This window comes from Bubalus bubalis, chromosome 2 (assembly GCF_019923935.1).
Source record: "Bubalus bubalis isolate 160015118507 breed Murrah chromosome 2, NDDB_SH_1, whole genome shotgun sequence".
Lineage (NCBI taxonomy): Eukaryota > Metazoa > Chordata > Mammalia > Artiodactyla > Bovidae > Bubalus > Bubalus bubalis.
In genome coordinates this window covers 141,383,356-141,402,154 of record NC_059158.1, presented here as the reverse complement: position 1 = coordinate 141,402,154, position 18,799 = coordinate 141,383,356, and the positions used below count along the sequence as shown (strand labels likewise).

Below are 18,799 nucleotides of genomic sequence, written 5' to 3'. Positions count from 1 at the left end.
GTATATGATCCCTTTGCCATTTGCTTTATTGTTTTGGGTTCGAGTTTATACACTGTTTTTGTGTCTCCTGTCTAGAGAATATCCTTTAGCATTTGTTGGAGAGCTACTTTAGTGGTGCTGAATTCTCTCAGCTTTTGCTTGTCTGTAAAGCTTTTGATTTCTGTTTCATATTTGAATGAGATCCTTGCTGGGTACAGTAATCTGGGCTGTAGGTTATTTTCTTTCATCACTTTAAGTATGTCTTGCCATTCCCTCCTGGCCTGAAGAGTTTCTATTGAAAGATCAGCTGTTATCCTTATGGGAATCCCCTTGTGTGTTATTTGTTGTTTTTTCCTTGCTGCTTTTAATATTTGTTCTTTGTGTTTGAACTTTGTTAATTTGATTAATATGTGTCTTGGGGTGTTTTGCCTTGGGTTTATCCTGTTTGGGACTCTCTGGGTTTCTTGGACTTGGGTGATTATTTCCTTCCTCATTTTAGAGAAGTTTTCAACTATTATCTCTTTAAGTATTTTCTCATGGTCTTTCTTTTTGTCTTCTTTTTCTGGGACTCCTATGATTCGAATGTTAGAGCATTTAATATTGTCCTGGAGGTTTCTGAGATTGCCCTCATTTCTTTTAATTTATTTTTCTTTTTTCCTCTCTGATTCATTTATTTCTACCGTTCTATCTTCTACTTTACTAATCCTATCTTCTGCTCCCACTATTCTACTATTTGTTGCCTCCGGAGTGTTTTTGATCTCATTTATTGCATTATTCATTATATATTGACTCTTTTTTTATTTATTCTAGGTCCTTGTTAAACCTTTCTTGCATTTTCTCAGTCCTTGTCTCCAGGCTATTTATTTGTGATTCCATTTTTATTTCAAGATTTTGGATCATTTTCACTATCATTATATGGAATTCTTTATCAGGTAGATTCCCTATCTCTTCCTCTTTTGTTTAGTTTGGTGGGCATTTATCCTGTTCCTTTACCTGCTGGGTATTCCTCTGTCTCTTCACATTGTTTATATTGCTGAATTTGGGGTGGCCTTTCTGTATTCTGGCAGTTGGTGCAGTTCTCTTTATTATGGAGTTTCCTCACTGTGGGTGGGGTTGTATCAGTGGCTTGTCAAGGTTTCTTGGTTAAGGAAGCTTGTGTTGGTGTTCTGGTGGATGGAGCTGGATTTCTTCTCTCTGGAGTGCAATGAAGTGTCTAGTAATGTGTTATGAGATGTCAATGGTTTTGGAGTAACTTTGGGCAGCCTGTATATTGAAGCTCAGGGCTGTGTTCCTGTGTTGCTGGAGAATTTGCGTGTTATGTCTTGCTCTGGAACTTGTTGGCCTTGGGTGGTGCTTGGTTTCAGTGTAGATATGGAGGCGTTTGATGAGCTCCTATCAATTAATGTTCCCTGGAATCAGGAGTTCTCTAATGTTCTCAGGATTTGGACTTAAGCCTCCTGCTTCTGGTTTTCAGTTTTATTTTTGCAGTAGTCTCAAGACTTCTCCTTCTATACAGCACCTTTGATAAAACATCTAGGTTAAAGATGAAAAGTTCCTCCACAGTGAGGGATACCCAGAGAGGTTCACAGAGTTACAGGGAGAAGAGAAGAGGGAGGGGGCAGTTAGAGGTGACCCAAATGAGATGAGGTGGAATCAAAAGAGGAGAGAGCAAGCTAGCCAGTAATCACTTCCTTATGTGCGCTCCACAGTCTGGACCGCTCAGAGATGTTCATGGAGTTATACAGAGAAGAGAAGAGGGAGGATGGAGACAGAGGTGGCCAGGAGGATAAAAGGGGGGAATCAAAAGGAGAGAGACAGATCCAGCCAGTAATCAGTTCCCTAAGTGTTCTCCACTGTCTGGAACACACAGAGATTCAGAGAGTTGGGTAGAGAAGAGAATGGGGAGGGAGGAGACAGAGGCGACCTGGTGGAGAAAAAGGAGAGTCCAAAGGGGGAGAGAGCAGTCAAGCCAGTAATCTCGCTCCCAAGTAAAAATGGGCACTGAAGATTGGGTTCTTAAAGGTACAAAATTGATAACAAATACCAAAAAGCAAAGATTGAAATTCTAGAGTAGAGGTTGGAGTTTCAAAAATACAATATTAAAGAAAAAAACAAAGTCACAAAAATTATTTAAAAATATATATATATGAAGTTTGCTTTTAAAAAATCGTCTTTTTTTGGAAAAGTAGTAGTAGGTTATAAAAATGAAAATTAAAGGAGTAATAGAGAACTTAAAAATTAAAAAAGTTAAAGAAAAAAAAAGAATGATTGTAAAAATAGTAAAAATATATCTAGGACTTTCTCTGGTGTTGTTGTGGGCAGTGTGGGGTCAGTTCATTTTCAGATAGTTCCTTGGTCCAGCTTATATTTCTCAAGATCTATATGCCCCCTTCCTATGTAGTTGGTACTAACTACAGGGTTTTAATCTATTGCACCTGTCACTTCCAAGGCGGTTCCCTCAGTTTTAGCTTCTTATGTTTGCTGGTCTCTTCAGTGTCTGATTTCCACCCTGAAACAAGGGGGGCGGTGGTGAACACTATTTTTGGGGGGTGGTGCTCACTTGTTCAGTCACACTGTGGGGAGGGAGGGACGCTGCAAACAAATAACACTGGCATGTGCTTGCAGTGTCTCAGCCACACTGGGCCTGCCCCCACTCACGGCACGTGCACCCTCCCTGCCCACATAGCTCAGGCTCTAGGTTGCTCCGCCGGGAACCATCCAAGGCTGGCCCTTGGCTGCATGCACCTCCCAGGTCTAAGCAGCTCAGGTTCAGGCCCTCGGGCAGTCTTTAGAGGCACAGACTCTGTTGGGCCTGCGTTTTGTGCCCTTCCCAGCTCTGAGCAGCTTGGGTGATGAGGTGTTTGGTGAGCACAGTCACTGAGACTTATTGCCTCTCCTGTCCCTGCCACTTGGTTTTCTGGGTGTACAACCAGCGCACCTTCTCAGGCAGATGATGACTATCCAGAACCCCAAGAAGTCTTAGTTAGCAAAGAAGCCTGCTTGCAGTTAGGTAGATAATGTCTCTCTGGGGCTGCGATTGCCCCCTTCCAGCTCTGGCTGCCTGTCACTGGAGAGGGATGGTCTGAAGCCGGCTAGTTCTGTTCAGCCCTTTGTTCTGTGTGAGGGCCTGGCGGTGTCTTAGGGCTTTTCGCGTGGTAGCTATCCCACAGTCTGGTTTGCTAGGCCAAATTAGTTCGCTCTGATTACCCTCGGGGCATTCAGGCCCGATCCTTACTCTAAGCAATTGCAGCCCACGCCTCCTTGCCCAGCCCCCACTTACTAGTGGCGGGTGCAGGTGTCTGCATTGCTTCTCCGCTGGGGGAGTTATGGTTGGGCTCATATTCTGTGGGTTTTAGTTATTTACTTATTTTTCTCCCTATTATGTTGCTCTCTGTGCTTCCAAGGCTTGCCACAGCCTCGGCAGTGAGAGTGTTTCCTGGTGTTTGGAAACTTCTCTCTTTTTAAGACTCCTTTCCCGGGATGGAGCTCTGTCCCTACCTCTTTTGTCTCTTTTTTTGTCTTTTATATTTTTCCTACCTCCTTTCGAAGACAATGGGCTGCTTTTCTGGGTGCCTGATGTCCTCTGCCAGCATTCAGAAGTTGTTTTGTGGAATTTACTCAGCGTTTAAATGTTCTTTTGATGAATTTGTGGGGGAGAAATGGACAGTGGTCTCCCTGTCCTAGTCCTCTGCCATCTTAGGACCACCTACCAGGGTCTAGGTTTTAAAAAGGTTGCTAGGCTGTTTGCAGAGAATGAAGGGTCGGGACAAGGGGAGAGAGAAGAGAGATAATTATAAGTTATGATAGTGGCTCCGCCAAGGGATGATGATGCTTGGTCTAGGGTGCCAGTGGGGGGTTGGGGGGGCAGCGCTAAGAAGGGCCCAGATGTGCTGACAAATTGGATGTGAGGTGTGTGTGTGTGTGTGTGTGTGTGTGTGTGTGTGTTGTATGTGTGGGGGGTGGAGTCAAAAATTTCTCTGCGGCTTTTAGGCTGAGCAGGTGACTGGGGCTATCTTACATGTCAAGTTCTATTTGGATAGTAAAAGTTTGGGAACCTAAAAAAACACACAAATGGAGATGGTGAGTAGGCTGTTGAATATTCAAAGTCCCCCACCCCCTTGCTTCCTGTCTTGAGAAAAGGGAAGGCTCCAGGTTTGGGGCAGAATTTCCCTACAGAGACTCCAGTCTTCCTTCAAGCCCCAAGTTCTTACCTCACCAACTGGCAGCAGGCTACTTACTTCCCTGCCTCATCACCTCCATGGTTCCTATTCGCATCCCTCTGCATGCTGCTTATCAAACAGGGATTTGAAGGATGAATAGAAGAACAAATAAAGGACATTTCAGCAGAGGGAACCACTGTGTAAAGTCAAGGAAGTTTGAAATTATTATGTTTCAGAGATTTACAAGTAGTTTATTTTATTCTTGTGTATGAATTGCATGAGATTGAGTGAGAAGAACATGAGTATCAAATAAGATGATTCATTTATTAAAAAAATATTTGTGTACCTGACAAGATCATTGTTCTCCTGGGTCTCAAATGTGTGTGTGAACTGTAAAGTACTGGATAAAATGCCATGTATTTCTAATATGATGGGATAACAAACAACTAGAGAAATAAGTTAACTTCAAGAAATGAATGGTAAGCAATATGATAAAGACGGGAGGGGTGGCAATACAAACATACTTAAAAGACTAACTTAGTTTTGGGTAGTTAGCACTAGGGTGCCTTCTTGAATCGAGTCCAAAAAGCCAACCCACTGAGAGAAGGCACAAGAAAAAGAGTCCCATGTGACCTCAAGGAAGAAATGAACTTGTCATGTTGAAAAGCAGAAAGAAGGCCAGCATGGGTGTGTGCAGAGAGCAGGAGGAAGATGGCATAAGAGAAGGTCAGAAAGATGACATGGCCAGGGGGAGAAGTTTGTACATTTCTATGTGGGAAGGGATACCATTGAGAGTTTTGAGCTGGGATATAATACGGTTTATATTAGATCATTCCACTGTATAGAGAAATGAGTTATTACTGCTAAGAGGGCAGCATGGAGACCAGGTCTAAAGCTATTGATGGGGCTGATGGAGGATCAGACTAGGGTGTAGGGTGGTGGCATCAGAGATGGACAGACAAGGACAGAATTGGTATGAATTCTGGAGGCAGAATCTACTGGATAGATGAGATATGGGTGGGGGTAAAGGAAAGAGAGGTCTCAAAGATCAGTCCTAGGTTTCTGGCTTGAGCAGCTGGGTGAACCATGGGGCCATTTGCTGAGATAGCAAGACTGGGTTTGTAACACTGGGGAGGAGGGCAAGGGAGCCAAGAGTCTTTTCTTGGGTCTGTTCAATGTGAGCTGCTTATTTGACTTGCAAGTGCACATGTCCACTGGGTACAGAAATCTAGAAGTCAGAGGACTCATCCAGACTGGAGACTATCAGCTCATAGATGATAAACACAAGCTACATGGGAACTGTAGAGTATTTCTATTGCAGCAGGAAATATTAGCTGACATGCTTCCCCCTTGCCACTCCTTTTCCCGCTTTCAGGTGTTGGGGAGGCCATGCCACACTCCCAGGCTTCCGAGTGGCGTTCTCACATCAGGAAGCAAAGACAAATGCAGAAATGCCAGGAACAAAGACAGGGATGTCAAGGAAAGTGTCCTTTCCTAATGCCACTGGCCCAAATCTTCTACAGGGACTTTGTACTGCTGGGTTTCCTCTCTGTGGGACCGAGTTTTTGCTGCCAGCTGGAACAGTGCTTGAGATAGAATTTAAATATATATACATATGTATTTTTTGAGTAAGTGAGTATATAAAATATATTACAGTTGTGTAATAGCTAACCTTTGTTCAATATTCGAGTATATGCTGAATGAAAAGCTTCCCTGTATTAGTTCATTTAATCTTTGTGATAAACTTTAAGGCAGGAATAGAGTGTCCATTTTACAAATAAGGATCTGAGGCACCCAAAGAAAGATAGTTAACATGCTTTGTACAAGTGAGTCTGTGCCCTATAAAATTCCTACTTATAATTTCACATGCTTGTTTTCTCAGCTTTCTGTGAGACACAGAATAAGTTTTGGTTTCCCTGGGAGGCTGGTACCACTTTACCCTAACAAAGTAATAAAGTTTTCACTGCCTGTGAAATAGAAACCACTGGAGTTTTTAAATGCCAGGGCAATTTACCCCCTAGCTTTTATTCATCAAAATTTTAAGAACTGTAGGGGCTTCTGACTGCAGGTGCATTCCAGCCCCTGGCTGGGTTGGCTTAGTTTCACCACTGATGGAGCATGGTAGGAAGACCCAGACTCAGCCTCCTGAGATGTATTGGGAAGTCTAGGTCCAGGCTATTCTGCCATCTTTTTCAAGCAAACGGAGCTGCAGTGTCTGCCTGGTGAGTAGAAATTTGCATATATAGAATACCAACTTTTCTTAAAGATTTAATAGCACAGAATCACTCCCAGAGCCTACTTAAGCTTGTAATAATACAGAGATGTGGTTTCTCCCATCATGTGAAAACAGGCAGTTACACCTTGGAGTAAATTATTTCTTAAGCTCTTGCCTTATCAGTAGGCGTGGATCTTGTTTAGTCAAAGATGTAAGACTATGGCCTACTTATCCTCCCTGGAAATGCAGGTCATGTTGGGAGCTGGGCTGCATCACAGGCCTGGAAACTTCATCATGGAACCCCTCTCTGGAGTTTGAAAGCACCAGCTGTTGAAACACATGTGCCACTTGTCCAAGTGTAACAACTCAAACACCCAGACAGAAACCGATAAGCCAGACTAGGGTCAGATAGGTGGGTTTGCTGTAAGGGCAGTCAGTTGCAGGGCTTGACAGAATTAGGAAGGAACGGTCTTTCTGGATGTGTTGTGATGAGTTACAGATTTTAATTAACATTCTCCAAGAGACACAAAGACTGGAAAACACATTATTTTTGGCTACTAGACTATTTTTATTTCTTGGCCACACAGCACATGACGTGTAGAATCTTAGCTCCTCTTCAGTTCAGTTCAGTCGCTCAGTTGTGTCCGACTCTTTGCAACCCCATGAACTGCAGCATGCCAAGCCTCCCTGTCCATCACCAACACCCAGAGTCTATCCAAACCCATGTCCATCGAGTCAGTGATGCCATCCAGCCATCTCATCCTCTGTCGTCCCCTTCTCCTCCTGCCCTCAATCCTTCCCAGCATCAGGGTCTTTTCAAATGAGTCAAATCTTCGCATGAGGTGACCAAAGTATTGGAGTTTCAGCTTCAGCATCAGTCCTTCCAGTGAACACCCAGAACTGATCTCCTTTAGGATGGACTGGTTGGATCTTCTTGCAGTCCAAGGGACTCTCAAGAGTCTTCTCCAACACCACAGTTCAAAAGCATCAATTCTTCGGCACTCAGCTTTCTTCACCATCCAACTCTCACATCCATACATGACCACTGGAAAAACCATAGCCTTGACTAGATGGACCTTTGTTGGCAAAGTAATGTCTCTGCTCTACCAGGGATCAAACTCATGCCCCCTGCATTGGAAGTGTGGTCTTAACGACTGGACTGCCAGGGAAGTCCCAAGACTGTATTTAATGCCACTTGGTACGTGGAACTGAGGGAACCAGAATCTGCTGGTACACAAATTTGGTCATCCAGGACCAGAACATGTCTTTGGATCCTAGTGTAGTTTATTGGCGGGACAACCAGTCGTGTTCCATGGGCAGATCCCATGAAGGTTAGCACTGTCCATCATGGGCACTTTCAGCTTAAGTCCCCTTTCCTGCATCTCAGGACCAATGTACCTGCAACACCAGGATTCTGCCCTGTGCTGGGCTGATGCATCCCGGTTTAGAGGGCCACAAAAAAAGTTTTTTTCTTTTAAAATCAGAAGAGAAAGTGAATATAAATCACCCTGGCTTATAGTTCTGTACCAATGCAGCTGTAAAATATAATTTCTAATGTTTGCTTATGGAAGGAGCCCACAAAAGGCAAAAGTTCCCCAAACAGGCTCTATCCTGCACCTCCTTCCTCAGTTACAGGGCACACTCTGAGAGGCAGAGTGTGAATTTAGAAGTGAAATTTTTGCAACATGGCTTGCCCATAGACCTAAGCCAAATTCTTCAACTCTGCTTTTAATAAAACTGGTGGAGTAATTTGATCTGTCTAATTTCATCTGTCTAATTTCTCTTGTTTTTCAGCTGGGCCTGTTCAAAACCCCAGTATGTTGGCTAATCATTTCAGTCTCACATTCCCAGCTACTTATTTTGCTGGGTCAAGCCCATTATTTTCATGAACTTCTATATGGCTAAGTGTTATTCTTGACACTTTCTGATTCAACTAAATTTACCCAAATAACAGTTTCACTGTGGTCACCTGGACTCTTACAGTTTGGGTGTCTCTCCAGCACATGGAGCATCCATTCAGGTATGAGCCTTTTGGGATCTGATTCAGTAAAGGGGTCTTTGTGTTTGGTTGTGCTCACCATAATCTTGGTTCTAATGCCAGGTTGAAAGTCTTCCAAAATGGACTTCTCTTTTCCATTTTAGTCCCTCAAACTCCTTTCCACACTGCAGTTGGAAGGATCCATTGAAAACACAAATCTAAATATGTCACCATCAACTGTGTGTGCCTAAACCCTTCAATGACCTGCCCTGTATTTGGAAGAAAGCAAAGATGCTAACCTGGCCCTGCCTGGCAGGCTCTCTATCCTGCTGACATGCTCCCTGCACAAGCCTTCTTCCAGTTGCTGGCCCACAGCCAGAGCCCCACCCCAGAGCCTTCAAGCACACTGTCTATTCCCTGGCACCATCTGCTACAGTTCTTGCCCAGACAGTGCCCCCTTATCCTGAGGGTGTGGCAATGCTGTTGCTGTCTCAGAAAACTGTCGGACCCCCAAGTCTCAAAGTCCCAGATATTACCTTCATTGACTACTTTATATTTCTTCTGGGCACTTATCAAGGCCTGCAATGACATTTGTGTGATTACTTGGTCAATGTCCGTCTCTCCTATTGAATCATAAACTCATGTGGGTCTGTCTTGTTCACCATGTGTTTCCAATGTCTAGCACAAAGCCCAGCTCATCTATGACTTTATAAAGACAAAGGATACTTTTGTAAAAAGAAGGACTAAATCCATACTGTGGTGAGCTTTATGATAAAGATTTTAGAGTGGACTACTATCCTGTTCTTTCTTACTAAAGAACTGATAATAAGCCTATGCAGTGTGGCTCAAAGAATAATCTAAGTTCTTTCTGGACCTTTTTCTGGATGATCTAAGGTGTTCTTGTCCTGCTAGAAGTCTTTTTTCAGGGCTCTCAGTGCTCATCACAGACAGGTCCTAAGTTGCCCAAAGAAAAGTCTTTAAGTATAAAATCCCTTTCAGTGATGTCTGCTGAAGTCTTGGCTTCTCTCCAGTTTGCTTCACAACTTTCTGGACGGCTGTTTAATTCTTTACTGAAAAGGCCTGCATGGTGCTGTGGCTTTGTTTAACTTCAGCATCCTTTTATCTGTGTTCTCTTTGGTAGCTTCATTCTCTCTGCAGGACTGGCAATGCCTTCATGACTGTGCACTGGTGAGGGTACCTGCATTCTGGGATAACAATAAGAGTTCATTTTATTGAGTGCTCACTATGTGCCAGACACTGTTCTAAAGCATTAGCTCATTTAATTCTCAAAACAATTAGGTAAGGATTATTACAATCCCCACTTACGGGTCTGAAAAATTGAGGCAGGAGTATTCACCACCAATTCCTCCCTAACGATTTGTGGATACCATGACATTTCTGGGCAGCTTCATTATTTCTTCACTGAAAGAAATAATTAGGGAGTGGCTTGGGGAATCTGTCTCCTCTCCCGCTCCCCCAGTGACTGGGTCTTGCAGGTAGATAGTGGGTATATGGAATTTTCTTTTGGCTGTGAAATAACTGCAACCTTGGCCAATCACTCTTTCTCAAGTAGGAGCAGCTTCTCTTTGCTTGGCAAAAAGAGAACCGGAATGCATACATGGGCTGTAAATGTTAGATGTTTAGAAGTGGATAACCCTTTACAGTACTGGTCATAATAGGAACTGAAAAATGACTGTTGGATGAAGAAAATAGTATGAGTGGGATGGGTTCCTCAGTTTTCTATATTGAAATCCTCCAATTTAGTGGAAGATAAAGAAATAGTAAGTCTACCCAAGAAGCTAATATGTCAAGGGATGATGGCAGAAAAAGATTATCATCAGAGCAGATCAAGTAAGGCATTTCTTGCTAGTCTTCAAAGAACCTTCACAACCAAAGAGTAGCTGGGTTTCTGGCAGGACTGTGTTGCCTGTGCATTTACTCTCCCTCTCTATGTCATTCTGTTCTCCAAACACTGACTTGAATCATGTACCCTGTTCAACAATCCAAACCTCCTGCCAAGGTAGTAACTGACAGACTCAGTCCTCTAATCTGTCCAGTCATTTGGGCCCTTTTACTTCTCTTCCTATTTGTGCTTTGTTCTCATTATTTTTCTTTACTCTTTAATGCTATGTCTCATGCATATGCTCCTCATCCCCCCATTTCAGTTTGTTTCTTATTTCCTTTTCTATTTATTTTCCCTGTCAACAGTCATTAGTGATCACAATGAATCAAATTGGAAATTAATGATAAAAAGACAAAAGCCATCTAACCACAGATAAATTTTAAAATTAAATTCTTAATACTTAGGTTCAAAGAAGGACTAAAGCTCTTTGCCGCATCTACTGCGAGAATGAAGACCATTCTCAGCAACCAGACTGTCAACATCCCAGAAAATGTAGACATTAACTTGAAGGGACGGACAGTTATTGTGAAGGGCCCCAGAGGCACCCTGCGGAGGGACTTCAATCACATCAATGTAGAACTCAGTCTCCTTGGAAAGAAAAAGAAGAGGCTCCGTGTTGACAAATGGTGGGGAAACAGAAAGGAACTGGCCACTGTTCGCACAATCTGTAGTCACGTACAGAACATGATCAAGGGTGTTACACTGGGTTTCTGTTACAAGATGAGGTCGGTGTATGCCCACTTCCCCATCAACGTTGTTATTCAGGAGAATGGTTCTCTTGTGGAAATCTGAAATTTTTTGGGTGAAAAATATATATGCAGGGTTTGAATGAGGCCAGGGGTTGCCTGTTCAGTATCTCAAGCCCAGCAAGATGAGTTGATTCTTGAAGGAAATGACATTGAACTTGTGTCAAATTCAGCTGCTTTGATTCAGCAAGCCACCACAGTTAAAAACAAGGATATCAGAAAATTTTTGGATGGTATCTATGTTTCTGAAAAAGGAACAGTTCAGCAGGCTGATGAATAAGATCTCAGTGATCCTGCTGCAGAAACAACAAGATAGCAGATGGTTCTATGGACTCAGTTGTGATGTTTTAAAGAGACAATAAAAACTCTTGATTTGAAAAAACAAAAAACAAAAAAACAAAGGACTAAAAACAGAAAATAAAGACATAACAATAAATGACAATGAAAAAGTTATATGTCAAAACCAATGAGATGTGACTAAAACTGTATTGGAGGGAAATTCTATAACTTGAAATGTTTTATTTTTAACCTAGAATGATTGAAAATAAAAGCACTAATCTTTCAACTCAAGAAGGTAGAAAAATAAACATAAATCCAAAAAAAGAGAGATATAACAAAGATAAATGCAGAACAAATATTTAGAAAATGTGAAAAGTGTTGAAATGATAAATGAAAAACTTTTTGTGAAAACCTAGTAATTAAATAGTTAACAAGTCTGCTCAAGGGAAAAAATGAGATGATTGAAATAAACAGAATTAGGAATAAGAACTAGGATATAACCATTATATTCAGTTTCGTGCCTAAAAATCTGCATTGTTTATGTTATAAAAAATTTAGTACACATGTTCCTCAGTGTAGTAGGACAAATGCACTTCAATGGAAAAAATAGTTGATTATGAAGTATAGATACTATGGAAAACAATTTAGCCATTAAAAATAATGAAGGACTTTGGTCCAGGATTAATCTTTCCAAGGAGAATTCCTGGAGTCTTCTCTCCTGTTTCTGGCCTCCCTGTGTCCAATCTCCTTGCTTTGGCCCACTCACCACAGATTTTCCTATAGTTAGTTCTCTCTGATGATGTCACTCGTGTCCTTAACACCCTTTCATCACAAAATCCAGCAAATCTTCCACATGAAGCTCTTAAGCACTTGCTTAGAGTGTTTAAGAGCTTAAGGTGTTCTTAAGCACCTTAAGAACATATATTTTCAGAGGGTGTGTGTGTATTTTCATGAAATATAAGACATAGTCATTTCCCACAAAGTGACAGCTGGATATAATGAATGATTCAGTAAAAATTACAAAGTGAGTCTTATTAAGTACCCAGAGGCAAACTATAAGGCTTAACGTGGGTGAGACATGTGAAAACACTCTCTAAATTTGACAGTAACATGCAAATATTGGCTATAATTATTGTAGTTATTATTTTCTTTGCTATAGTTTCAACAAAACTCCTGACTACCTGCACTGTATATAAATTGCCTCCCTAATTTCAAACTCATGCTTAGCCTGCCACCCTCTTCACTCTTCACATGACCCTCAGATGGCAGCTCTAATTTTTGAAAATGGATGCAAAACAGTGAATCTCAAAAGAAAAAAGTGAAAGGAAATGAGTGAGAATTCAAAGAGGATTTATTGAGCTGAATGGATTTATGGTGATGCCATGAGGAAAATCAGCTTGTTTGTATAAATTACAAAAATTTTACAGAATAATGTTTGATACTAGGCATTATTCAGTATTTGAACATTTAGGTTAGAATACTACAGACTGCAGAATTTTTAAATATGCTTTGTTTATTAAAAATATTGAGTGTTTATGCCTTTTGAACAGAACCTATAAGAATACTGGCTGGAAGTATTTTGGTCACTCTCATATTAACACAGTAGATCTGTTTTAGTAGTGAATACAATCAATATTCATTTTTGAGCACACACACAGGGGAAAAAGAGTCAATGAATAGAATTACTTTGTTGAAGTTATGGTGGCAAATATTTCCACAGATTTTATGGAATTATTTCTATAGTTCTCTTAAATTCCTGTTAGGTAGGTAGAATAGGGAAAAGGAGTCCAAAATGGCAGTGGCTAAAAGACAAGAAAGGGAAAAGCCCGCGAAAATAGGATAAAGGAAGGTCCGAGAACCAGAGTGAAGACTTCAGGTAAAACAAACAACACTCCTGGCTGGCCCAATTTACATAGGACAGGCCCAGGGAAAAATAAACATATAAATAGAGGAGCCAAAGCTAGCTCTCTCTCTCCCGCGTGCTCTCTCCCGCGTGCTGGGGTGCTCCTCTCGTGTCTTTGGATCGATGTGCCCTCATGCCTCGAAGATGGATTTTCCTGTTATCTTCTAAATAAAATAGAGCTGTAACACTGAGCTTTAACACTGATTTGTCTAAGAGCTATAACATGGTCCGTTCAAGACCTGAGAGCTATAACACGGTCTATCCAAGACCTGAGAGCTGTGACACGCTGAGGAGGCTTTAATGTCTGTCACTCCGAATCTTTGTTGTGAAGAGACAAAGAGCCAAGGAACATACACTCGCGTGACAATTCCCTTTCATTTTAGAAGGTGACTCTGCTTTACCTCACATTTTATTGAGTGAATTATTAATTCTTTGATAACTGAGAGCCTTAGAAAGTCAAGCAAGCTGCCAACAAACTTGTGCATTAAAATAAATGAGTATTTGCTTTCACAATCATTATGGACTATCATTTATCATACTGTCATGTTTAATATAGACTGACAAAAGCTCAATAAAAATAACTTTTAGGCATAGCATCTTGTACATGAACCAAGAACTTCCAGATGTTCAAGCTGGATTTAGAAAAGGCAGAGGAACCAGAGATCAAATTGCCAACATCTGTTGGGTCACTGAAAAAGCAAGAGAGTTCCAGAAAAACATCCACTTCTGCTTTTTTGAATATGCCAAAGCCTTTGACTGTGTGGAACACAACAAACTGGAGAATTCTTCAAGAGATGGGAATACCAGATCACCTGACCTGCCTGCTGAGAAATCTGTATGCAGGTCAAGAAGCAACAGTTAGAACCAGACATGTAGCAACAGACTGGTTCCAAATTGGGAAGGGAGTATGTCAAGGTTGTATACTGTCACCCTGCTTATTTAACTTATATGCAGAGTATCATGTGAAATGCCAGACTATGAAGCACAAGCTGGAATCAAGATTGCTGGGAGAAATATCAATAACCTCAGATATGCAGATGACACCACCCTTAGGGCAGAAAGTGAAGAGGAACTAAAAAGCCTCTTGATGAAAGTGAAAGAGGAAAGGGAAAAAACTAAGATCACGGCATTCAGTTCCATCACTTTATGGCAAATAGATGGAGAAACACTGGGAACAGTGGCTGACTTTATTTTTCTGGGCTCCAAAATCACTGCAGATGGTGACTACAGACATGAAATTAAAAGATGCTTGCTCCTTGGAAGAAAGGCTATGACCACCCTAAACAGCATATTAAAAAGCAGAGACATTACTTTGCCGACAAAGGTCTGTCTAGTCAAAGCTATGGTTTTTCCAGTAGTCATGTATGGATGTGAGAGTTGGACTATAAAGAAAGCTGAGCACTGAAGAATTGATGCTTTTGAACTGTGGTGTTGGAGAAGACTCTTGAGAGTCCCTTGGACTGCAAGGAGATCAAACCATTCAATTCTAAAAGAAATCAGTTTTGAATATTCATTGAAAGGGCTGATGCTAAAGCTGAAACTCCAATACTCTGGCCACTTGATGCAAAGAACTGACCCATTGGAAAAGATCCTGATGCTGGGAAAGACTAAAGGCAGGAGGAAAAGGGGACGACAGAGGATGAGATGGTTGGATGGCATCACCGACTCGATGGACATGAGTTTAAGTGAACTCTGGGAGTTGGTGATGGACAGGGAGGCCTGGCGTGCTGCAGTCCATGGGGTTGCAAAGAGTTGGATATGACTGGGCGATTGAACTGAACTGACAGCATCTTATGTATTTTAGATGAAGAGGTGTATGCTAATGACCTGCCAAGTCTTTAAATCATTCAGAAAATCAACTTGCGTTCTCAAGCCCCAAACTTTAGGTAACAGCATTTAGAATCAGTAAATGGAATCTAAAAGGAGAATTCAGCAGACAAGGAATATGATTTAAAAACAGTAAGAAAATTTAAAACTACTAACTATAATTTGCTGCAAAATAGTTTCTTTTTTGAACATTTAATTTATTAAGAATTTTTTAACTTGTATAAACTTGTTTTCTCTCTTTCATTATTTTTGTGGATAAACTGAAAGGATCCCTAATTCTTTCACATACCAGAGCAGAGACTAAACGTACACAATTTTTACTCTAGCTAAAAATAAAAAAAACTTTTTCGATAGAGCAGTAACATAGGGAATCAACATATCAAATAATGACAAATGTTCTTATTTAAAATATTCTTCTAGAACATATATAGATGGATAACAGGCACATGAAAAGATGCTCAACATCGCTAATTATTAGAGAAATGAGAATCAAAACCACAATGAGGTATCACATCTGTCAGATGGTTATCATCAAAAAAATCTACCAAGAACAAATGTTGGAGAATGTGGAGAAAAGGAAACCTTCATACACTGTTGGTGGGAATGTAAATTAGTGTAGCCACTTGCCGGGAGCCGGCGAGAGACATTCCACTCGTGACAAAGGTCATGAGGAAGGGGGCTCGGCATACGCAAAGGCAGGATCGAGCCTCGGGAGTGCCCCCGGATATTCTCGAGCATCTACCCCCAAAAAACCAGAGTCTGCCTACTTTATTGCTTTGTGCTCTCACCTCTGACTTTACTGGGGGCTGTCCCCCACCACCATCTCACTCTCTCTGTCAAAGAGTTAACTTACAGCTCCAATTAATAAAGTTCCTGGGCAATTAGGAGTGTTTAAATCCAAACCCCTCAGATGGCTCTCTAACTCGCCTGACAAGTTTACCCGGACACCTACAGCTATGCATACGATTGTTTACAGTCTCCCAGCCTCCAGAGGCACGGGAAGCTTAAGATATTCAAATAGCTTAGAGCCTCTCAGAGAATTAGAAAGTGTCAGAATAAAACTAGTAAAAGATTTCATTGATGAGCCAATGTTTGTTGCCAAGTTTTCACATCCCCTGAATTGTATCCTTGAATGTGCATTGATTAATATAGTTGGTATGTAGAAAAAATAAGTAGTGGCCTGGTGTTAGTAACTTTAGACCCTTAAGGTAGTAAATTCTTTCCTTTGTAAACCCATTACACATCCACCCTATAGGAACGTAATCTTATCTTCGGAAGATGGCGCCAAACCTTAAAATAATTACTCTTAGAGAAAATAAGTCTTTGTTGATAAGTGCTTGTCAAGAGTCATAAAATGTTAATAGGCCTCTGGCCAGAAGATGATGTAAATCACCTAAACCATTTGTATACGATAAATCTGCAGGAAAGAAACCCTGGTTTTTGATAAGCATCAAAGACTGCTGATTTTGCATCCCCTATTGTCCTCTATGTGTAACTTAGGGTATAAAAGCCCCTGTTGAAAATAAAGCTATGGGCCTTGCTCACCAACGCTTGGTCTCCCCATGTCATTCTTCCCTTTAACTTCCAGCTGAGTGTCCATCTGGAGCGTGGATGTCCTCTGCAACCATTTATTTGCCTGGGCTTCTAAGACCCACTCGAGAAGGTGTCTAAGGTGGGGCACCTTCCGCTATTCGAGAGGGCGCCTGCGGCCTCCGTGGTCAGAGCTAACCTGGTGTCACGGGTTATATTGATTTTCTGCGTAAACCAAGCCACTCAGCTTCTTTTCTCCACTGAATTTTCCTACTGAGCTATCCTCATTCTATTCCTCTTTATTATCTCTAATTAACATTTGAATAGGCCGCCTAGCCGTCTCTCCTTCGAATACCCTGGATCAGCTGGGGCTGGACCTCGGCAGCCACTATGGAAAACAGTATGGAGGTTCCTTAAAAAACTACAAATAAGAACTACCATATGATTTAGCAATTTTACTCCTGGACATATATCCAGGAAAAATGAAAGCACTAATTTGAAAAGATATACGTACCCCAATGAGAGTCCCTTGGACTGCAAGGAGATCCAACCAGTCCATTCTAAAGATCAGCCCTGGGTGTTCTTTGGAAGGAATGATGGTAAAGCTGAAACTCCAGTACTTTGGCCACCTCATGCGAAGAGTTGACTCATTGGAAAAGACTCTGATGCTGGCAGGGATTGGGGGCAGGAGGAGAAGGGGACGACAGAGGATGAGGTGGCTGGATGGCATCACCGACTTAACGGACATGAGTTTGGGTAAACTCCAGGAGTTGGTGATGGACAGGGAGGCCTGGCGTGCTGCGATTCATGGGGTCGCAAAGAGTCGGACATGACTGAGCGACTGAACTAACTAATGTTCACAACAGAACTATTTACAATAGTCAAGATACAGAAGCAACCCAAATGCCCACCAACAGATGACTGGATTGAGGAGATGTGGTGTATATACATACAATAAAACATTACTCGGTCATAAAAAGAATGAAATGCCATCTAAAGCTAAAATAAAAAGTCAAACAAGCATAAAACTATCTTAAATTGATAAAAAAGTTAAAATGTTTACAAAAACCCAAGAAATTATGTAATTTTTAAAAACAAGAACCTACTGGAGGGATATGGAAAACTGAGGAGATTCAGTATGTAGTAAGAACAAAAGGCTAAACTCACCAAGTAAAACAGACTTTATATTTAGACTATAAAATTCTTTCTTTAACAATGTTTTATCTAAATAAGAGAACATTTACATAAAGATAACTAGAATTCACTAATATTTGGTAGGGTCAAAATTTATCTAAAATGAAAATTTGTATAGTATTTATTGCACAGTATAGTATTTCCCAAATTCTTCAGTACCTGTTTGTTAATGATAAACCAAAAGCACAAGATACCATCTTTATAACACAATTACTTTAAAAGACATTTTCTTGGATTTAAATCTTTTCTCTTTACATATGCAAAGGAGCATGATAAAGAGAAGACATTCAAAGATAACTTTTTCACTATTAGTAACTTTAGCTTAATTAGTTCAGTGAGGTCCTTAAAATATAAAGAAGGCAAAACAAATTTGTAAATTTCCAGCTGATGAGACTCCGCTTTCTGTATTTTGTAGCTGACAATCATATGCAGTTTTCTTTTCTGGTGACTTATACATACAGGAAGTTATAGTGGACACACAAAGATCAGAATTTTGCTAAGTTCAATACCCGCTGCTATGGAAAAAGAGTCAATATAATCTGAATGTTGCTTCTTCAGGGCGGTAAGCACACAGATCTATCAAATGGCTCATCAGTGTTTCCAGCTAGAACAATAATGCTAACAATTTAAGTAACAAATTGGGTCAATCAGTGTACACCAGTTATACTCACCATCCTGGGCCTCCCACATCTCAGGCTATTCCCTCCATGTTCTTTACCGATTTCCCAGGTCCAGCCCACTACGGTGGTTCTTTCCAGAGCATAGTAAGCCCACTCTGAAAAAGAGGACAACTCTCCTGCAATAGTGAAATACTTTGCCTAGTATTCTCAGGGAGGCCATTATACTGGTGATAAAATCCTCAAATAAATGCTGGCATGTTTTTGTCCTTGCTGTTTTAAGGAAGGAAATTTATCTTCCCTACACTCGGGAAACTAGGTGTCTGCTTCAATTAAACTCTTTTCCCTGCATGCAGAAGGCACTAGGTGAACAAAAATCCACTTGAAAAAAGAATATACATCCATTTGTACTTGGGTTGATACAACAGAGATGAATCATCTGGTGAGATTTACTCCTAGTTTTTGCAA

At 41.1% G+C, this 18,799-nt stretch overlaps 1 pseudogene; it reads left to right on the top strand.

Annotated features, from left to right (window-relative positions):
* The first annotated feature begins 10,669 nt into the window (after positions 1–10,669).
* LOC102390472 lies at positions 10,670–11,363 on the top strand (annotated as a pseudogene).
* Positions 11,364–18,799: the final 7,436 nt, after the last annotated feature.